Source organism: Lichenostomus cassidix, chromosome 5 (genome assembly GCF_008360975.1).
Source record: "Lichenostomus cassidix isolate B80296 chromosome 5, HeHo_3.0, whole genome shotgun sequence".
NCBI classification, from domain to species: Eukaryota; Metazoa; Chordata; class Aves; order Passeriformes; family Meliphagidae; genus Lichenostomus; species Lichenostomus cassidix.
This window is the reverse complement of record NC_139486.1, coordinates 48,870,263-48,891,325: the sequence shown is the minus strand read 5'-3', so window position 1 is coordinate 48,891,325 and position 21,063 is coordinate 48,870,263. Positions and strand designations below refer to the sequence as shown.

The following is a 21,063-nucleotide window of genomic DNA, read 5'->3' as shown; positions in this document are numbered from 1 at the left end:
GAAGCTACAAAGAGGCAGCCCTTTATTGTACTCTGCAAATTGCTGGGATGCTGCCAGCCCACAGCATTTCTTGTGGCTTGCCTCTGTGCTTATTCCACTCTGTTTTCTAGCTGTTGTCATGAACTAGGTACAAAAATCCATAAGAAGACCTTCTTATTACTAAAAAGATAAATTGTCAGAGTGAAAAGAAGGTATGTTGTCTTTAACATCTATGCTGTCAGCACATTTTATATCTGATTACTGTGGGAAGACCTAGTGTGCAGGATTGCTGAGATCCAAGTACCTCAGCAAAAGAGATTCACACAAAATGTCCCATGGCTCTGACATTTTGCATTTTCGGGGAACCATAGCTTTGCAATGGACCTCTGAGTCGCAGGTTCCTGCTTGGCCCTGGTCTTGATAAGCTAATTTTTCCTACAGAGTTTTTACAATGGCATATAGTGATAGAACAAATGAGAATGGCTTTAGAATGACAGATGGTAGATATAGATTTGATATTAGGAAGAACTTATTTACTCAGAGGGCAGTCAGGCACTAGACCAGGTTGCCCAGTGAAGCTGAGGCTGTCCCATCCCTGGGAGTGTCCCAGGCCAGGTTGGATGGGGCTCTGAGCAGCCTGGTCTGCTGGAAGGTGTCCCTGAAGGTGTGCCAGAAATCTGGCCAGCAGTATTTCTGGCAGACATTCACCTGAAGGAAGTAGTACAGTGAAGTATGATCCCATGCCAAAATCAACTGTTGTAAGTGTTCATCCACTGGCCATTCTATCCTACCTGTGTACAATAAGTGTTCCCTTTTTTTTTCATGTTTGACATTTTACTGTTCTTTTCTCTATAGTCTGGCTGCCACATCTCACCTTTGTTTTCAACACTGTTTTTTTGTTTTTGGTTTTTTGTCCTAGAAAACTACTTATTTCAGGTAAGTACCTATCCAGTAGAGAATGGCAATTGCACACTTTTGGTATTTTTCACCTGTTGATTTGGCAACCTCTGCCAAGATCTTTGGTAGCTCCTGCTGCAGGAGTCCTGTAAGGATGGGTATGCAAATATGTCTAGTTCTAGAAGGAGTGAGAGAGAAAACTGTCTTACATAGTTCTTGTAATGCTTCTCTCTTTATTCCAATGAAACTTTTTAATGAAGTAAAGGTCTGTTCATAAAAAAAATCTTGTCTGGGTTGCTGCCAGCTGTAGTACTTTAGGCTAGAAGGGGATCATGATTTTCCTCCCCTGCTTTTTCATTTCCTGGTATCACAGTTGTGCATCCTGCTAAAAATCTTTCCCAGAAAACACCTCTATTAATTCCTGAGCAAACCTGAGTATGCTTTCTTTGGAGTGTAGGTGGTATATCTGTAGTATGTTTTAACCTGGCCATCTCAAGTACTTAGGTTGGATTGAGGGTAGCATTTATACTCGTAGTTTGGACAGAGTTTTAGCTCAGCTCATAGCAGGACCACCTACTGAGCATCCAGACTGACTGTAAGTATAACTTGGATAGTTATCCAAGGGGCTGTTACCCAACACTGCCAAAGCTTTTTTGCCTGAAGTTACAGTTTATTGACACAAAAACTACTTCTCAAAAATTCACAAAATTTACTGTTTCTTGTTAGTAAGTATCCTGGTGGCATAATGCTCTGCATACATGCATCTAAAAGAAGGGCTCTGATGTCTTTGTCAGCAGCAACATAATCTACATATTTGGTTAGTAGGACTAAAATGCTCAGTTTCTACAGGGATGATCAGAGTGTAACTGATAGACATTAATACTTGAGTTAAGGGCTGGGTGCAGATCTGAACAGGCTGGTTACACCTCTGTGAGAAATTTCTTGTGGAAGTTGTGTTGCCAGCATACTTTAAATAAAAATTTTTGAACTGCTAGTTTCAGGTTAGCCTGAATAACTCCATGTTTCAAGAGGTTTAGAACAAAAAATCCACTCATGCACCTTCCTTTTTGAGGAGGAAACATGGGAGGAGATAGAGGGAATATCTGCAGACATTGAAACTGCCTGCTTAGCTGATTTTGACCATTTAAGCTAATAAAGTTCAACTGTGACCTTGTTTGGCTTGTTGCAAATGTGAAGTAATTTCTGGCATCTGAAGCAAGTCCATGAAGCTTAAAAATCATAGCTCTGTAAACTGGGCTCTTCTGTGCTACAAATAAACTAGTAATATGCATCATTTAAGATGTGATAATGAGCTGGTTTGCTTCAATCCATTTGCACGGTTCAGAAGGTCAGACATTGCCACAGTATCTCTCCTGTTATTTTAGGGCTCTCGTGTGTTATGGTTGCCTGATCACATGGCATTTGGTTTCACTTATTTTTCCATGGGTTTGGCTTTTAAGAACAGACACATTTCAAGAAAAATCCAACAAGTTGTAAAGTTAACAAAGACTGAGGACAGGCTGGAGTAATTGAAGGGAGCTAAGCATCTTTTTCCAAGGACTGGGGCAGTTTAATCTAAATATAGCGTGTCCAAGTTATGGGTAATGGAAAGAGCAGAGCTTGATGTTGGTTGTTGGGTAAAAGAGCCACAAAGAAACTAGAGGCACTTAGGGTTATAGTAGCCCTTAATAACTTTCTTGGACCAGCTGTTGCTAAACTACTCAAAATTTGGAGGCAAACGAAACCAAAAGTGGAGAAACAGTGCTCTTGTTTAAGCAAAGTCCAGTAATTCATTTGATAAATGATGCAAGGAGTGGAAGAGGGATTCCCTTCTGGTGAAGATGCTGACCCTTTGATCCCCAGCTGTGGCTCAGAATTTGAACTGGTGTTTTTCTTGTTTCTGTGGTTTTCACTGTAAGAAGCTTTCCCTAACCTCTTTTCACTCAGTAAATGTAGGCACCCTTTGTTTAAAGAGTGCCTGAGGATAGAGTAAAAATTTCAAGGGCCTAATTTCAAAATGTATGTGGCTGTTTAAATGATCAAATACTGGTGGTGCTGAAAGGAGTGTGTGTCTCCTTTGTTGCCACAGTACTGAAAATTTGCCCTAGGGGCTCATAGATGGCTGACTAAATGATGTGGTAAGATTTTCAAAATCAGAAACTGCTCAATACTTGGAAAAAAATTATTTATGTTGGACTCATTCCTAAAAATGTTTTTGAAAGTAGAATGAAATGCCAGAATAAAAGAAGTATGTTTTGTGTAGCTGTGGATTGGTAGAGTCTCTGGCTGCTGATATAGAAACATTAGAAGGCAAGGGAGACCTGAGGCAATTTGTGCTGATGTGTTGCAAGTCATAAAGAATAATGTTATATACACATATATAAATGCAGAGAACATGCAGTTTTGCAAGGAACTGTGGATGTGGAGGCCTGAAATGCTGATGAATGTGACAGGGTTTATTTAAACTTTTCAGACCCTGCAAATTAGCTGCTCAACACAAGTTTGATGCTACAGCCCAAACACTTGTTGGTTTTGGTTTGTATCTCACAGAGATGCACTTGAAGGTTGATGGAAGACTGAAATACTTAGTGAGAAGCTGCAGAATAAGACTTTAGGGGAATCCTTCTCCACTATCTCCCACATCTCCTTGGCTGCTTGTTGCCCATGCTATAGGAAAGGTGTGTTCTTAACTAACTTACTCTTTTAGTGCAACTAATTTTGTTTAAATACACATGAAAATATAAAGAGCTGAGGTTTGCCCATCTTTTCTGCAAAATTTGCCTCTTTTTTCACTGTTACTCTGATTCAAATTACAATTTTATTAAAGAATGCACTAATTTGCTAAGGTGGATTTATCATACTTGCAATAGTTTGGATATGTGACAATTTATGTTTACAATACTAGTAACATAAGTTTTTAAAGTCCTCTCAACTCTTGGGTATTTTTTTCTGTGCACTAATCTTAAAATTGCTAGAGTACAATTAAACATAATGCACTTCTGCTCCAGAGAAAAGCACAACAGAGATAATGAAATACATCTACTGTTATGGGTCTGGCTTCTGTCATTACAGCACCAGATTGAAATGAGAGATAAAAAAGTTGATGTTCTGATGGAATATAGACATATTCTTACTTTCGTTTTGCATTAAAACCAACTTTGATGTGTTCCTTAACAATTCTCAGTTCTGTTCCTTGCTGGACTTGTGTCACCACCAGAGGGTGACATCATTGCTGAGTGAAAGTCAGAAACATGTGTTGAAGAGTTTAGTGGAATAACAGGACCTCCTCTGCTGTGGCACTGGGGGGAGTACTGCCATAAACCAAAATGCACCACTGTGTAACTGAGAGTATCTGAGTAATGCTGGTTAGCTTTTTGTGAAGTAGGGATTAAAACTGGAAACATCCTATATCCTTGCTGTCAAAGAGTGCCAACAGCAATAAGAATGTATTTTTTGTTTGGTTTCCTTTTTTTTTTTTTTATTAAATATATTTCAGAATAATGTTGCCTAGTTCAACCCCGGTAGGCTGGGAATAGGCAGGGAACCTTATTGCTAGTGGCAGGAAACCTATTATTATCAGTCAAAACTAAAAAGTATGTACAGGTCTCCCAAGAGAACATGGAGATAAAAGTAGCATCACATTCATTAAAAAGCATCTATCCGCTGCTTGTTTCCTGCTTAAAGGTGTGAAAGTGTTAAGACTCTTTCTTTTGTTTTCTCCAGTGTATTTTGCTAACTCAAACAGGTTCCAAATTATTTTTCCCTATCTCCTTGTGATTCTTCTTTACCTTCAGACATTCCACCAAGAATCAAACACAAAAAGACAAAGGGAGAAGAGATAAATATCACCCTATCTTTTCACAGCTTTCTTAAATTTCTGGAAGAATATGTGCCTATGCAATGAGTTTCCTTAAAGTGAAGGGAACTTTTATTTCTTTAGTACATATTTGCAGTGGGTGATAAGAGGACTATAGAGCAGTCTGTGGCTATAATTTTCCAGAATGAAAAAAAAAAAAAAAAGAACAGAATAAAAGCAATGTACAGTCATAGAAATCATTGCATTTTAAATGTCATTCTTGACTAAGATCCACTAAATGAAGAATTCGTCCCTTTTTAAATTTGGTTGAGGCATGAAGTTGTTGTGCTGGAGTTTTTACTTATGCCTCAGTCAGGCACTGAAATTATTCAGGCTGGAATAAGTATTTGCCACTACTGCACAGCAGCAGCTCTCACAGTGCAGTTCACTTGGTCTTAGGAAATCTAGCATTTGGATAACCAAGAGATATTTGCAGCTCTGATTTCCTTCAAGATACTGATTGTAGGTATTGCTATAGAGGCAACGTTTGGAATATTTCAGTATTGGGGATTTTAATGATCAATTTTGCTGTAGACATTGAATCTCTGTCTAAAGATTCAGTTTTTTAAGTATGTAAGATAGTAGCTGTTTTGAGATTTAGTGTGAGATGTTCTCCAGTCACAATCATCTTTTGATTTGTGTTCACACAGTAAGCAAATTTTCCTTTTTATTTGTACAGAAGAGAAAACATTAAATCTATATACAATTGGCTAGATTGTGAGTTAAATCTCATCTTCTGGTGTCTTGGAAATCTTGGGTTAAAAAGGGACCAGAAGGCACTGGTGCTCTTTAGAGCAGCCTTCAGATGCCTCTGAAATAGGCAATGTCGAAATTTGGAATAACTTGTTTAATTTCTGTAAATTGTGTTGTGTGGCTGTGCAGGTTGGGTAGCACTAAGGGTTTATTTGGTTTGGCAGTTAGAGTGATCTCCTTTTGTGGCTCAGGCTTTGTTTAGGACTGGTATGGCAAGAGATGTAGCAATGCCACTGCAGAGCCTGGTGCCTTCCATGCCGTGCCTGAGCAGTCCATCTGCTAAAAACAGAGTCATGGGAATGGCACTGTTGTGTTATTCCTGTGTTTTGTCTGAACTACAGACTGTGGCTGTTCAGAATTTTTCTGACCAAATGAGTAAATTCACTGAAATGGAATTGTTGCCAAGAAAGTCACAGCTAGTTGAGGCTCCTGTTATAGGGGTTTGGGGTTAAGAAAAAAAAAAAGTCCTTTGATATTTCCATTCTTACACTTTCTCTTTATTCCATTCCACTGTTGAAATGCTGCTTTCACTTGGATGAAGGAGGTGAAAATCTAATGGAAACATTTCAAAAGGATGGAAGGCCAAACTGCTCTCCCCAGCCAATCTGTTCTGCTGTACACACTCAGTCTGTGGACACTCTTCCCTCCAAATTTTCAACTCCTTTTGTGGTAAGGAAAAATGTTTGAGTTCTTAAGTGCTGACAGGTTAGGAAAACTGTTTGCCTTGCTGCTCCCCCTATGACTGTGCAGCCCTTGTTGGAGGGTCGATGACGCTGGGATGGCAGCCAGAACTGAGGCAGTTCACAGGGGCTCTGCTGCAGTGCCTGGTGAAAGAGCTGCTCTGAGATGCCTTTGTTTGGCTGTCATCAATGTGCCATTGTTTGCCAGGATAATTGCCCAGTTAACCCTGACTGGTGGGATAATTATATAAAGCTGATGTCCAGTGTAAACAGGAAGCAATATACTTTATCTTTGCTAGGCATGAAGCTCCCTTCTGTCAGCCTTCTAGGACTGGCTGGTAATTGTTTGCTGGCAGGAAATATGGGGTGACAAATTAATATAAGGGGCATGGGATCAAAACCTAATCTCCCTTATTATTCAGGTGAAATCCCTAGGTTTAAGGCCTAATTGAAAGGCTGAGAGAATTGGGTTTTTTTCAGCCTGTATAAGAGAAGGCTTTGGGGTGACCTCATTGCAGCCTCCCAGTGCCTGAAGGGAGCCTGCAGGAAAGATGGAGAGGGACATTTTACATGAGCATGTAGTGACAGGACAAGGGGGAATGGATTCAAACTGAAAGAGAGTAGGTTTAGGTTAGATATGTGGAAGAAATTCTTTACTCAGAGCATGGTGAGACACTAGACCAGGTTGCCCAGAGAAGCTGAGGCTGTCCCAGCCATGGAAGTGTTCAAGGCCAGGCTGGATGGAGCTCTGGGCAACCTGGTCTAGTGAAAGGTGTCTCTACACATGGCAGGGAGGTTGGAGCTAGATGATCTTTATGGTTCCCTTCCAACCCAGGCTAGTCTATGTTTTTTTTTATTTCTCCAGAGCAGATCACGCCCTATATCTACAGCTGTTCAGCTGCTTTTTTTAACTTGGAAACAAATAGTTCCAAAAGTTCATGCTTCAAAAAGGCTTTTCTCAGTTCTTATGGTAGTTCTGCAACTGTGAAAAGGTAGAGGGTAATTTTTTTTTTATACTCAGTAGTAATGCAGCTCACTATAAAAAAATCTTACTATTACTATAACAAATTCTTGATTATGTGGTTTAATAATAATTTTAAACCAGACATTTAAGTGATTATTATCATTATGACAAACAGCTATAGTTGAAAAGTGCCTCATATTTGGTGAAAAATCATGGGTTTGTTGTCATCTATTTCAACCCTTAAGGTTTAGGAACAGTTCTCCTTTGCATTCTCATGTTGGATGTTGGTGCCTTGGAGCATAAGTGAGGCTCTTTCCTTCAGTGTCACTGTTTGTCCTGGTGAACATAGCAACCTGTGACTCACAATAATAACTGACTCAACAGTTACTGTGTGCAAACTAGTTAAATAATAGTGAATAATTGGACTGGCAAGTCAAAAAAGTCTCACTTTTTATTTCCAACTCCTGAGTAGCACAGAACTGTGTGAATCCATACTGTACAGTCAGAGATTGGCTCTGATGTTATGAGCTAAGGGATGCAGTGAACACTGCCTGGATACCTTCCCTGCTGCCCATTGCTTTGCTCCATCACATCTCTTGTATTTCCAAGGCTTGCTGACCTCCAGGTATCCATGCTGGAAGTACAAGTGGTACATCAGGTTCTGAATAACATCATCTCACCCCTGGGCTCTCTAGCCTTGAGCAGCAGACCCTTGCACATTCTGATTAGGTGCTTTTCATGTGCACAAGGTGACAGACACTGAATTTATCCAGTTCTCCTACTACAGCTTTTGTGGTGGGTGGAGTTGGGCTTGTGGTGATAGGGCAGGAACATTTCCTACGTGGCCCAAGGGGACTATATAATTTGCCTGCATTTCCCACTTAGATTAATGGAAAAGTTAATTCCATTGGGTCAATGGTTTGGTTAATCAACTCATCATAAAAATTACTGAAGTGCCTCCAGGAGAATCAGTGAATTCACATTCTGCTCATCCATCTTTTTGAGGTTTATTGGAAGCTGTGCTACTGTGCAGACCAGCAAATCAGATCAACACTTTTTGTCACTTGACTTATTCCCAACCACTGTTGAGAAAACAAGAGTGTGGGCTGCTGCTTGCTTGGTAACTTGCTGGAATAAGATGGATTTTGGAAGAAATTAAGGGCAGCACAACTCCAGTGAAACACTTCCTGTCAGACAGGTTTCTGATGGGCTCTGTCTTTGTTCTCTTTACCTGCCCAGCTTCTCCATCACCTTCCTCAGGCTGTAGAACCTGCTTTTCCAGGGTTGCCCAGGAGACAAGAGCTGGGCTGAGGTGACTTGGGCTGTGCCAAGGGTCCCAGCTGAAGCAGTAAGGGAGCAGAGGTGTCCAGTAATGTCTAATGGCTAGTGAGCAGCTCTGGAAAGCTGTTTCGTTAAAGAATCTGAGTTCCCAGGCCTGCAGCTACAAAGTTGCATGTGCATTAACACTTTTGTTCCAGAAAACAAATCGTATTTCACCGTGTGTATGTAATTCATCAGATTTCTGGAAAACTAAAAAAAAAAAAAAAGTTTCAATTGAAAGTTTTGAATTGCAGAGATGTGCAGCAATAACTAAGTGCAAGATGCACTTAAGTTTCGGAAGTAGAATTTGCTATAAATTTTCTAAGGCTAATACAGGATTTGTCCCATTAGTCAGCCCCCATACTTCTTCTCATTCCAGCTTGTGGATAAATGAAGTTAAATGTTCCATAAATTCTGAGCTTGATGATGTGCAGCAAATTAATACTAACAACTTCACAGTACCTTCTGCTACTGGTTTTGCTGCTTTTTCTTTTATGTTCTCTGTCTTTTCTGCTGCTGTGCTTGTTCTGTGAAGGTGCAACCTGGTCTGTACAAGCTCAGCATCAGTTGAGAGACATTAGGTCTGACAATGCTGTATCTGCAAAGCTCCCTGATGAATAAAACTGTCATGGGACTTTGGGAAAAAACAAATGTTCTCCGAAGACCTTATTTAGGGCTTCTCAAAGAAAACAAAGATATTAGCAATGAATGTGAAACCAGTAGAGATGCTGAACTGTATCCTCAGATATGTCCATCTCTTCCTGCCATCAGCAGTCTGAATTTGCATCCCCTGGCCCTGTGTTCACACCTGCAGCAAGAAAACAAGCTTTGCTGTTCTGCCTCATGGGTTGACTTCAAGCTTGGCTCAGGAATATGCCTCCTAGAACATGCAATGTGGAGCCTTCTAAAGAGGTAAGTTGTGCCTCACTGCAGTCACTGGTGGAAGAACTGCTCTTTCCTGATCTGCAGGTGTAGTTGGAATTTTGGACTGCTGATTGCTGATGGGGTTACTTTCTCCATGAAACTGTTTTAGGATTATTTTCCATGCTGATGTCACTGGGTTCAAACCACCAGCTAAAATTCAGACAAAAAATATTTGAGAGCAAGGAAGAGCCTGTTGTGCTAGTGGTGTGGTTGCATGCAGAAGATGGAGGTTCAGATTTTGGCTTTGCTACAGACTTCCTATGTGACTCTGCACAAACATCCTGGTGCATCAGTTGCCACAGCAAACAGAAATATTGTTTCCTCCCTTCCACTGCCTTTTTCCAAGCTGCCATACAAGCTTTTGAGGACAAACATTTTTACTTAAGATTTTACAGAGCAGCACTTGATGCAGTGTGGTCCTGACTTTTGGCTGGGGCCATTCGTTGCCCCTGTGTTACCAATTATAAATAAAAACAAAGCAGCCTTGTTCTGCAGCAACAGCAGTCCTGGCATATGCACTGTCTAAAAACTATTTTATCTCCTATTACAAGTTCCCTGGTTCATCTAGCCTTCCAATTATTCTTGTGTAAAGAAACAGTCAGTGCCAAAAGCCAACAAGCAAAGCTGTAGATTCTTCCCTTCCCTACTTAAAAGAGATGTGGAGAAGTAGCAGCTGCTCGTGTTCCAGCATCATATGTATGCCTAATTCTTCACAGTGAGAGTGGTCCCTGAGGGCTGGAAATAGGACCAGCAGCCAAACAGTGTCTCTTTCTTCAGTGTGTGCTAACAGACATGACAGGAGGTTCATCCTGACCTGCATCTGTGGTGGGAGATGCACAGAATTGGCCATGTGTTGAGGATCATCTTCAAGGTGTGGGCTCAGAATGGGATTATCTCTTGTGATGCTGTCCTGAATGCTGTCTTGAGCTTCAGCCTTGAGTACATTTCTCATAAGGTAGGTGTCAGAGTCTGTAATGCTTTAATTTGCTACAGAAAAAGAGCCTTAAAAATATGATCACACATTTATATGGAAAAGAGCTGTAAAACCAAGGTATTACAGGTGAGACTTTCAAGCCAGCAGTCTCTGAGAATGGAAAATGGCAACTGACCCACTAGTCCACATAAGTAGCTCTGGCCTTGAAGTGGATGAAAACACCTTGCACTCTGAGGAAACTGTGTAGGAAGATATTGATGGTTGAATTGATGATCTTGGAGGTCTTTTCCAACGTGAGTGGTTCTATGTTTCTGACATTAGCAATGTCTATAGTGGAGCAAGAGCATTCCTGTTAAACTGCTCACTTCCATGGAAGATTGCAGGGGTCTCTGGAACCTTGGTGGTGTGTAATGCAAAGTTTTGAGAGATTTATAGCAGCTGAGTAGTAGAAAGGACCTACTTATTTTGGTGCGGTGATGCCTTAGCAAAGTGGCTGTGCTGTAAACAGCCCCTAAGGCAGCTACTGGTAGTCAATACTAGTGAGTGTTGTCTCATGGCATGGTGGGATGCCAGCAGAACAGCAATTCACATCGAGGAGTGCCCTCTGCAAAATTACAATGTCTCCCTTTTAAGCTCCTGTTATGTTTCTGGAGGTTTTCATCAGCCAAACATTGGCACAATGTTTTTTATCCTAACTGAGGAGATCATGGATTGAAGGGATTCTAGGACATCTGAGTTACAGCAAAGGGGAATATTTTAGGCACATTTAAGGACTTAAGAAATATATTGACTAAGGAGCCAGCACATTGATCAGGTCCCAAGAAGAGCATATAAAAACTCTTTTTGATTAAAATAAATGTCAATTCTGCAGAAAGGTGAGAGAGGGAGGGGAAAATGCTTGCTAAAGTAATTCCTGTCAGATACCTCTACTTCCTTTCTGACCTGCCCATTTCCTTTTGTTTTCCAATGGGTAAAAGCTCTCTTGCCCCTGCCACCTGCTTTTGAACTCATCATACCAATGACATTCCTTTCCAAACGTCATCTGTTTTCCTTTATTTTCAATCCTTGTCATCCTTTTTCTTTTTGGTTGCTCTGTCTTTTGTTCCTTCTTGCCCACCCTCTAAATCCATTATCATGTTGTTTAGTTTTGCTTCTTGCTCCCCAGTTGAAGGGGAATTTTGAATCTACCCATAATCTCTCATAAAGGAACAGTATCCTGAAATGTTTGCTTTACTGAACTGTTTGCTGTTAATTAGGCGTTCTGTAAAAGTCATTGAAGGTCAGTTCAGTGCCTGAACGAGTGTGATTTATGTACAGAAGGTTTTCAATTGGTCATGCTCACATGACTCTAAAATTCATATTGTTAAAAGTGTTTATAGGATCTGGTGGGCTCTGTACCAAACCTGTGCTTGCCACAATCAGGTCCTGTAGCTCTTAAGAGCTGTTTTTGTGATTTGGTTCTTAGCTGATCTTGACAATCAGCCAACCATACAGGTGGCTGGACTATCTTCCACAAACAGAAACTAAGTTTGTGTTTAAATGTTGGATAAACACTTGCAGGAGAGTATGTGTATTTTTCTGTCTTGTCAAACACTAACCAGCTTCCTGATGAAGAGCTCTTGCTCCCAAACCAGCAGAAAGGACAACTTATTCCCAAAGAGATATGTTTAATATAAAAATTAATATTACAAGTAGAGAATCAGTCTGAAGTGAGAAGAATTAAATTTGTTTCCCATCCATGGGAGGATACTTTTCAGGTTGAAATGTGTTCTGCTGTAGGATGAAATATATTACTTTTATATAAGGAAAATTATCTGTTAACAATGGATCAGTGGTATTTTTATTAGCATTAGAATCATCCAGTGTAATTTGAAAGAATCACCATCATTTTTTATCTACACATCTGCATAGCAGCTGCAGGCATGTACTTCCCAGGGGCTCAGTCTAATTTGTAGAATTACAGGGGTTGTGCCTGGCTATAGAAAAGGTCTGTTAGTTTTGCTCGCACTGGAAATTTAGGCTTGATGCCTTCCACATGTTTTGTTTTGTACTGTTAGTTTTTTTCTGGGTCCATAATTAACTGTTTAGGGATATTTCTCTTTAAGCAAGGCAATATAGTGTTGTCTAACAGTTTTGTACCATATCCTCTCCGAGTTTTTAACAATAGCATCAGATAACCTGTGAACTCAATTGGATTTTTTCCTTTCACTCTCTTAGTTGCATCCAGAAATCGACTCCTCCATTTGTGAAAAGTAGTCATTCTCACCAAATAGTTGACAGAGGAAGTGTGTATAAAGCAGAATTTATCTGGTTATGATCTATCTTATATAGAGAGAAGAATTTATCAGCCAAATTAAACTCTGGACATTACTTTTGGATGGCAGAGTAACATTGGCAATGTTTGAATTCAGTCAGAACACCAAACACAAGGCTTCACAACAATATTTTTCAGCCTCAGCAGCAGCCTGCACCTCCCATCACAGTCAGTCTCAAGGCTCCATCCTGAGCACAGTAAATCAGCAGTGGCAGGGCCAGCTGAAATCCACCATATGATTATGTTCTGCAAGTGAAAAAGTCAGAAAAAAAAAAGGCAAAAAACCCCCAAATCAAACCAAACCAAAGCAACCAAAAAACCAACTAACAAACAACAACAAAAACCAACCAAAAAAGTAAAAACACAAATCCCAAACCCCAAACCATTGCTACATTTCTAAACATTTGGATAATGTATCTGTTTTCTGTGGTCTGACTGACTGGGACTTCTTACCAGACTGGAAGGTCTTACAGAAAAGTGCCACTAACTGAATAACCACCATCATATCCTACTTCTGTCTTCCTCTTCTGTCTGTTGTCTGAACACTGAGATAGCTCTGCTCATCGATTCCAACAACTGCAGACAGTTTCATGTCAAGCACATGGATTTTCAAGTGGAAGAACATGGCCCTTTTGGGTATTGCTCTGTCAGCTGGTGGGAAGTGTAATGAGGTGCTTTTAAAACTATTTTGCCAAAGTTCTGGATTTGCTTCTGGAAAAGAAATTGAAGCTGGATGAAAGCACTTAGTTTTTGCCAGGTGAGCTTTGAAAACATCAGTTTGTAAACCTAAGCCAATACTTTTCCTTTTAGATATGCTTCATATTAATCTGTATTGATCTCTGTTATTATAATACTTTCACAGTGCCTTGACTCACTCCTGCTGCAGGGCCTGGGCTCACTGGAAAAGCCATATCTTTCATGCTACTATGGCCACTCAACCCAGCTTGTATCACAGAAATCATATCCCAATGGAAAGGATAGTCCATGATGATGCTTGGCACAAAAATGCAGAAATGGGATTCAGGCAGACTTTATGAGGTGAAAACTGGACATTTTCTGAAGATAATATTTAAACATTTAATGGTATTTTGGCTCATATTTGTATGTATTCTCTATATATGTTCTCTTCCATTTCTGAAAGTAAACCAGTGGGAGAAATGAAGCCCACACAAATACCTTGAAAGAGATTTCAGGTCAGAGTTACAATTCAATAGAAAGATTACCTTAAATGCAATGATACAGAAAAACTGGCTTAAACCCACAAAGTCAGAGTACAGCCTGGCACCCTGTGGGTCAGGATGGTGGTTGCAGTCCTGTTGAAGTGGTGGTTGCACTCTTGTGGAAAGCTGTGGTTCTGTGGAAGTTCTGCTCCTCCTCTGGATCCATGGGGTGGTGGTGCTGGTGGTGCCCTGAGTCCCCAGTTTTATAGGCTCAGTACCTCCTGTGGGGTGGTGAGTTTCACAATGGAATGATGTAATCCTATGATAGGATATAAGAATTAATGGTGTTATTTTAATTTCATTGATCTCATAACTATTTAAAGAGATAACTACTCAACCACAGCAATTTGTTTCTGGAATGATCTTCAAATTTTTAATGAAGAAGGGGCAAATTATTTTAATTTTTTTATCATAAAATTCATTATTTCCAGCCAGCTTTCTGCTCAGTCTGCTATTGCAAGAATTGTTTAAGAAATTATTAGGGTTTAATAGGTATAAGTAGGCTTTACCTACTTTTTATGGGAACAGGGTTTATAATTTGGTAATCTAAGGTAATCTAAGTAATTTGATATTGAATTTCAAGTACAAAGGCAATTTCATGAAATTACTTTTCATTAACTGCATGTAGACTAATTATATCTGACATTCATCTGAAATTTGTTGCACAAGATCCAAGTGCACTTCAACTACAATTTCGGTACTGATCCTGCTGAAGTAATTGATTAAACTTCCATAATCTTCAGTGGAACCAAGAATTCATCTTCTCCTGAGGTCTTTAGGCCCTTTTGATCCTTCTCTCCTTCACATCTGCCCTCTCCCTTCTTCTCTGTTACCCTAAATTCCCCTGTTTATCTTCATTGGCTTCCTGCATCCATCACTAAAATGCAGCTATTCCTGTCCATCAGCTTGCAGCAGTGTTACATAAACAAATGAAGATAAATATAGGAATTGGGGTATCAAATATCCTAGGGTACCTTAAATCTTTGGGTTTAGCTTTTGAAATATTATTAAACCGTATTTTGATATTTAAGATCACACCACCTTGTCTTTGCATGTGCTCTTCCTTCAAACTGAGCCAATGCTGTAGGAATTTCCTGGGCACATGAGTGCATGTTGGCAGCTGCAGCCAGAACCTTGCTGCAGCATCAGTATGTCCATACCATGGATCCAAGACCCTCTCCCCTACAGTTAAGGGTACCTTTACCATAACTTTAGGTAATAAAAAATGACAGGCCCAGTGAAATACATTAAGTTGACTAAATATGCTTTTCTGTTTACTTATTCCTAAATAATTTTCTAAATAATGATAAATTTTCTGGTTTCTTATTACAAAATGCGTTCACTGTTTACTTTTCATATGTCATCTGTTCTTTGAGTATGAGCTCATTATTTTATATTCCTTCAGCTGAATTTGTGCAAAAGAACTATGTTCTCACATGCTGTGTAACTGTTTGCTCTGACATATTAAATAGTTTTGCCTTTCAGGAGGCTGCCATGATATTATGCAAACATATCTGTTTATTTGGTGGACCATCATGCTTGCCACTTCAGCCATTTTCATTCCAGCTTCCACATCTATCTTTCTGACTGTGTAATGTCCAGCAATTTCATTGCTATTTGGAGAACTTAAAAAGTAAAGGGAAAGATTAATGGTAATTTCATAACCTGTGAGCAAAACTCTCTATTTTGACTGTCTTTGTTGTTTAATATTAGTTGATGTGTGTGCAAAAGAAAAAATGAAGTAATGGGAACAAACTCAACTGAGTCAGGAGATGTCTGGAAGTCAGATGTGCTTTTGGTTTATTGAAAGCCTGAAAAAAGGAGCAGATCTGTGGGAAACATGAAAATATGTGCATTAAGGCAAAGGGAGTCTCCATTAGTCAGCTTTACTAAAATACTTTGGTAGATTGGATGGTACTTCATTTGTGGTCTGAAAAAAAAAATAAACATCAGGTCACATTCTTAGTATAGGCCTGTAAGCAGAGGTCCTTGAAGTCAGTGAGGTTACATCATTAGTATATTTTAGTGAAAATCTGTCCCTGCATGCAAATAGAAGTGATGATGACTGGTCATTTTTAATGACTGCATAGGTCAAATTTAGGTTTCTCAGAATCTGTGCTGTTGCTAGTAAGTATTTACTGCCCTTCAATAGAATGAATAAAGGAGCCCAGCTTGGATATATTATTATGGTATGGTTATTTTTTCCTTTTGACATATTGATAGTAATATTACTTGGCTCTTACTTTCTTTCCCCCCCTTCTTTTTTTTTTTTTTTCTGTTAACAGCAGACTACATAGATGGATGGCTTCAATTAAGTTTGCGCCCCTGCAAAGCTCAACTCCTGAGCTGGACTGCCCCAGCCCTGTGTTCAGTGTGAGTACTGGTTGTGGAGAGCTCTCCAGTGATGGGCACCAGTAAAATTGTTGTTTAGGTAAAGTACTATCACTCTTAGGCATACACCAGGCATGGAGGACAAAGCTGGTGTTTAGCTTGTGCCAAGTCAGCACTAAGTAGTGCAGGGCTTAAAGACATTTTTAAGGAAGTATCTTTTACTAGTTGCCTTTGGAAACAGAAAATTCAAAGAGCTTAGTGCTTGTTGGGGCAAATTCTGTATTGGCCACATGGTATTGTATGCATCAGGAATAACTCAGGTAGAGAAAATAAGGCCATAGTGGGAGGTACCTAATGGTTTGTTACGACAGTATCATATTTGCTAGTATAAAACACATACTAGCTTTATTTCTGTTAAGTATTAGAACATGAATTTTCTGGGGTTTATTTTTGAGTACTTCACTGTGTGGAAATCCATACAATTTCAGTGAAAAAGTGCTCAAGGAATTCTAACAAACCCTTCTGGGTAGCTAGACCAGTGTGCTGGGGAAGGGGTGAGGAGCCTTTGCATTCAAGGGAAACATTTATGACATTAGGAAACATCAACTGTAAATTTAGCCAAATTATTTAAGCTGCATGGTCTCACAAATTAAAAACAGTTGAAGAGAATTATAGAACTAAATGGAAAAATATAGTGTTCTGAGGAAAATACTGATATGCATTTGGTTTGTTTTAATATTGGGTCAAGAGATTCCCTACTTTTTTAGCGCTGATGAGTCCAGCTCTGGAATGATCTTGTGACATCAGTGGACTCCAAAAAAAGGCTAGTAATTTAAAGGAAACACAGGCTGAAGCAATGCATTATATTTAGAGGCAGGGAAGGATCCTCCTTTTCTAAATGCAATAGCAAGAACAGTATTAATAGTTTGGCCAAAACAGTTGATACTTTTCAGGTTCCTGTGCACACTAATATATATGAAGGCAAAATGTCTGCACAGGAGTTGGACTCAGTGATCCTGATGGGTCCCTGCCAAATCAGTAGATTCTATGATTCAATGAACTAATTTGTAAAGTCCAATGATAATGTTTTATCTGAACTTTATGGTTTAATTTAATTTTGAGTAATTTTCAAGCACTTGGGAAGCCAGCTGCAATCAAGTTTTTGAATGCCAAAAGGCTTTCTCTAGAGAGAGGCTCCTCAGCAGCAAAAAACCTATGGCAATTCCTCCATGCTATCTGGACACAAGGACTCACCAAATAGTACAATAATGGCTGAAAAAAGGGAAGACAGCTGCTTCATTTTTCATCTGTTGATACCAGTGCTCTCCTTTCTCTACACTGATCACCCTGAGGTAAGACAGGCTGTTCTGAAATGTAAATTGCAGGTATTTACTGACCATAACCACACCATGTTTTGAGGAGTGTACAGTGAACCTGGTCATGAATACTTGTTTTCCTCTTGGGATAATGAGAGGAGGAAGACACACTCTATCCCAGATTTTCAGGACATAGGAACACATGCATCATTTTTTCATACCTGGTTTCTCACTTGATGGTAACTGTTGTATGCAAGTGTTGGGTCAAAACAGTGTTGCTGCATTTGCCAAATGTGACTAATTTTCTAATTTGAAGACCACATATATGCGGCTTTTCAGCTAATTCCTGCCCAGTCATGCAGTTCATAAGACCTTTTCTTCACTCACTGCATGACAACCCTGATGTGAGCAAGCTTGGTCAGCCATGGTACAATATGGTATCACAATGACTCTGTTACACTGTCAAATCCAAATACAGGTGTTGTCAATTACAGTGCCACTGACTGAAAAAAGAGCTAGATATACCAACCAGCACCATTCAGCTTTGAGGGGCAGAGCCAGGCAGGGGGAACTCCATTCAGTCCTAGCCATTGTAAGGCATCAGGCTTCTGCTTGCACAGACTGTACAACATGTCATGTTTGCTCTAACCAGCACAGGGTTTTATGGGAGTGAAGGTCTACATGCACTCAAGGCATTTGGCACTCTTCTGTAAGCCAGATAACATCTTTGGCAGGAGGGCCTCTGGCTGCTGCTGGCACACAGGGTCACTCAGACAGAGGGAGATGATGTGCACAGACCACAGAGCTCTGGGCAGGTTTCATCAATCAGTGGAATTTACACCAATGTGCAGAAGGAGGCTTTGGCTCCTGATATTCTTCAGTCTGTGTATTATAAAGAGCAACATAGTAAGTTTTAACTGAGGAAAATGCTGTAGTGTTCTCCCTAAATGTGGCAAGTCTGTGGCTTGGTATGTGTACCTGCCTAAGGTCAATATTTAATTAAATGAATGGAGCATTTGTATAAATGCAGTTTCTCAAACATATCAAATGCGACATTTATTTCTAAAGTACTGGCAAAGGATATTTAAAGTAGTTGCAATTATTCAATGATATAAGGCCCTGCAATAGCAAGCTGTTTGCTTCTATAACTACCATGTGCAGAACCAAAGACTAAGCACAGCTTTTCCTGCCAAGAAGGTTTATGATTGTACTTATTTCTTATTCTAAAAGAATTTTATAGAGTAGATGGTGTGTGAACTGTGCATTTTGGGAAGTGGAAGCAATTTCTGCTTTAAGAAACACTGAGCAGCATGTGATTACTTAAGGCCACCTGCAGGTGATGTTTTTAATCCTTAAGGCAAGTAGTTACAAAGATACCCTAATCACCTGCAGGAAAAACAAAACAAAGAAAAGCACAGCAGAAAAAGCCTGTTTCTGACTAAGCTCGTGGAACTGAAACTAGCCAAAGCAAGCTGTGTGGCATGACAGGAATGGAAAGGGCTGATGCTAGGTTAGTCTCAGGAAAGTTACTGGAGTTTGCAAATTAATTTGGATCCATCATGCTCTTTGTTAACAATCTGCTTCAGGATTCTCAGAGGTAAGAAAAGTAACCCCCTAATTACAGATAGGATTAGATGCCATTCTACCTATTGTATTACCCCTAACTTAAATGGAGTCAGAATTTCATCCTTTCAATAATAGGGTCTGAAAAGCATGGACTTTTGTGGCACTGAGAGCATTTTAGGTGTATGGATATTTGCTTGATAAATTTGACAGTGGGAGTTGGAGCTTGCCTTGTGCTCTCTCCGATATGGAGGAAAAATTAGTAAAATTTGAGCCCAGATTTGGCTCTCAGTAAAGCTTTGTACCATTCAGTGAAATACACTAGCCATTTCAGTGCTTCAGACCATACTGGCCATCTGTGCTTTGAGAAAAGATACTAACCTTACTTAATAAGCAAGAAGGGGTTAAAATTTAGTAGGACACTTTTTTTGGGAAAAAAGTGTAGGGAGGAGGGTTGTGGTAGCTGATTTGCTTATTTTTACAGCTGAGGTTTTTCCCTCTGAGGATGCCAGCTTGCCAGAGCAGAGCTGCTCCATGGACAGAGGTCTCATTTACTGTGGCAAACAGCTGTACTCTGAGCTCTGTTTAGTTTATGTTGTGATGGATGACTTGAGGAGGAGACGTGAAGAGTGAATTAACAGCTTTAGTGAAAGCACATTGTTTGTCTTACCAACGCCTTTTCATTTCGCCTTACCTTGCTGTCATATCATCTCCCTCTGGTGGCTGTTCTTGCCTGTCCTGCTCTTTTCCTTGTGTCTCCTGACTTGCAGGGCTCCTTTCCTGCCTTTTTTGTATTGCTGGGTTTTCCTTTTTTTTTTTTTTTCCCTTTTTTTCTTAAGTATTAAGTATTTAAAGCAGTGTGTCAACAGCTCCTTATTGGCTGAGTGGACAAGCATTTTCTTAAAATAACTAAGGCTACTACTGTATTCAATGGAGCATGAGATACTGCTTGATAGGGACTCCTTTATATCCTCTAGGATAGGAAAAATATTATTTTGCTTAATGACAGCTGAACTAATAATGTCTTTGGTAGCCAAGTTTAAAAATACCAAGTATATTGATATTAATGAAAAAACCTGGTAATTGAAAGCTTTTCTACGTTATGTGGGAATGTTGCTTAATTTACATAAGCCAGCTCAATATCTGTATGTATTTATGTAGCTGGCACATTATTTGCTTATTGTTTTTCACCCAGTAATGGATCACTGTGTCAAACTGCATAACTTAGGAAATCTGTGTGGTGTATCAATTTTTGAAATCTGACGGGATGCAATTCCCCTAAATTAGATTTACACTGCAGCAGAGGTGAGCTCTGATATTTCATTTGTAGACACTGATGTGCTGTACCAGTCATATAAGTGAATACCATCCTTTGCTGCTAGACAGAAGGGCTTGTCTGAGGCATAAGGGTGTTTCTGAGGCAACAACAAATGAAACACTGGTTAAACATTATTTCCTAGCGAGGCTTTGGTGTCAATTTAATAATGAAGCACTGAAACAGAAACTGGCAGTAATGTCAGTGAGGGGGAAGTAGTACAGCCATTGAATTTTCCCACTGGTGATAGGATCACTGTTCTCTTTTATTGAGTCAGTTTGGCTTCAGTTAGGGCTGTGCCTCTACATGCTCATGTGTTTAGGCTGAAGAGAGAGCAAATACATCATGAACAGCCTGAACAGAGAGGATGATTTTTGGCCATGACGTATGAAGTGACCAATTCTGATGACTGTGTCACCTGCATGTATAGAATTACTCTAAGCAGTATTTGAAATCCTGGGAATTAAGAGTTTTACTTTTTCTATTATAAATCTCCCATGAGACAATGATAAAATTGATTCAGAGGTACAGTCTTACTATTTTCAAATTCATTGTGGTTAAGGCAAAAAGACATTCAAAGATGAAGTTTTGTGTCCTTTTTTTTATTTTTTAAGAAGCAGGATAGGTCGCTTATATATATATATATATTATATATATATATAAATTTTTTTATATATATATATTATATAATTATATA

At 39.5% G+C, this 21,063-nt stretch overlaps 1 long non-coding RNA gene across 2 annotated transcripts; it reads left to right on the top strand.

The window, feature by feature from the left end:
- The first annotated feature begins 655 nt into the window (after positions 1-655).
- LOC146436592 (uncharacterized) lies at positions 656-20,940 on the top strand. Of its 2 annotated transcripts, XR_014852716.1 has the most exons (5): positions 656-737; positions 6,027-6,154; positions 10,151-10,328; positions 13,484-13,659; positions 16,127-20,940. It is a non-coding gene; the product is annotated as an uncharacterized LOC146436592 (long non-coding RNA). The 2 variants fall into 2 exon arrangements; XR_014852717.1 differs by lacking the exons at positions 13,484-13,659; positions 16,127-20,940 and adding an exon at positions 12,525-12,924.
- Positions 20,941-21,063: the final 123 nt, after the last annotated feature.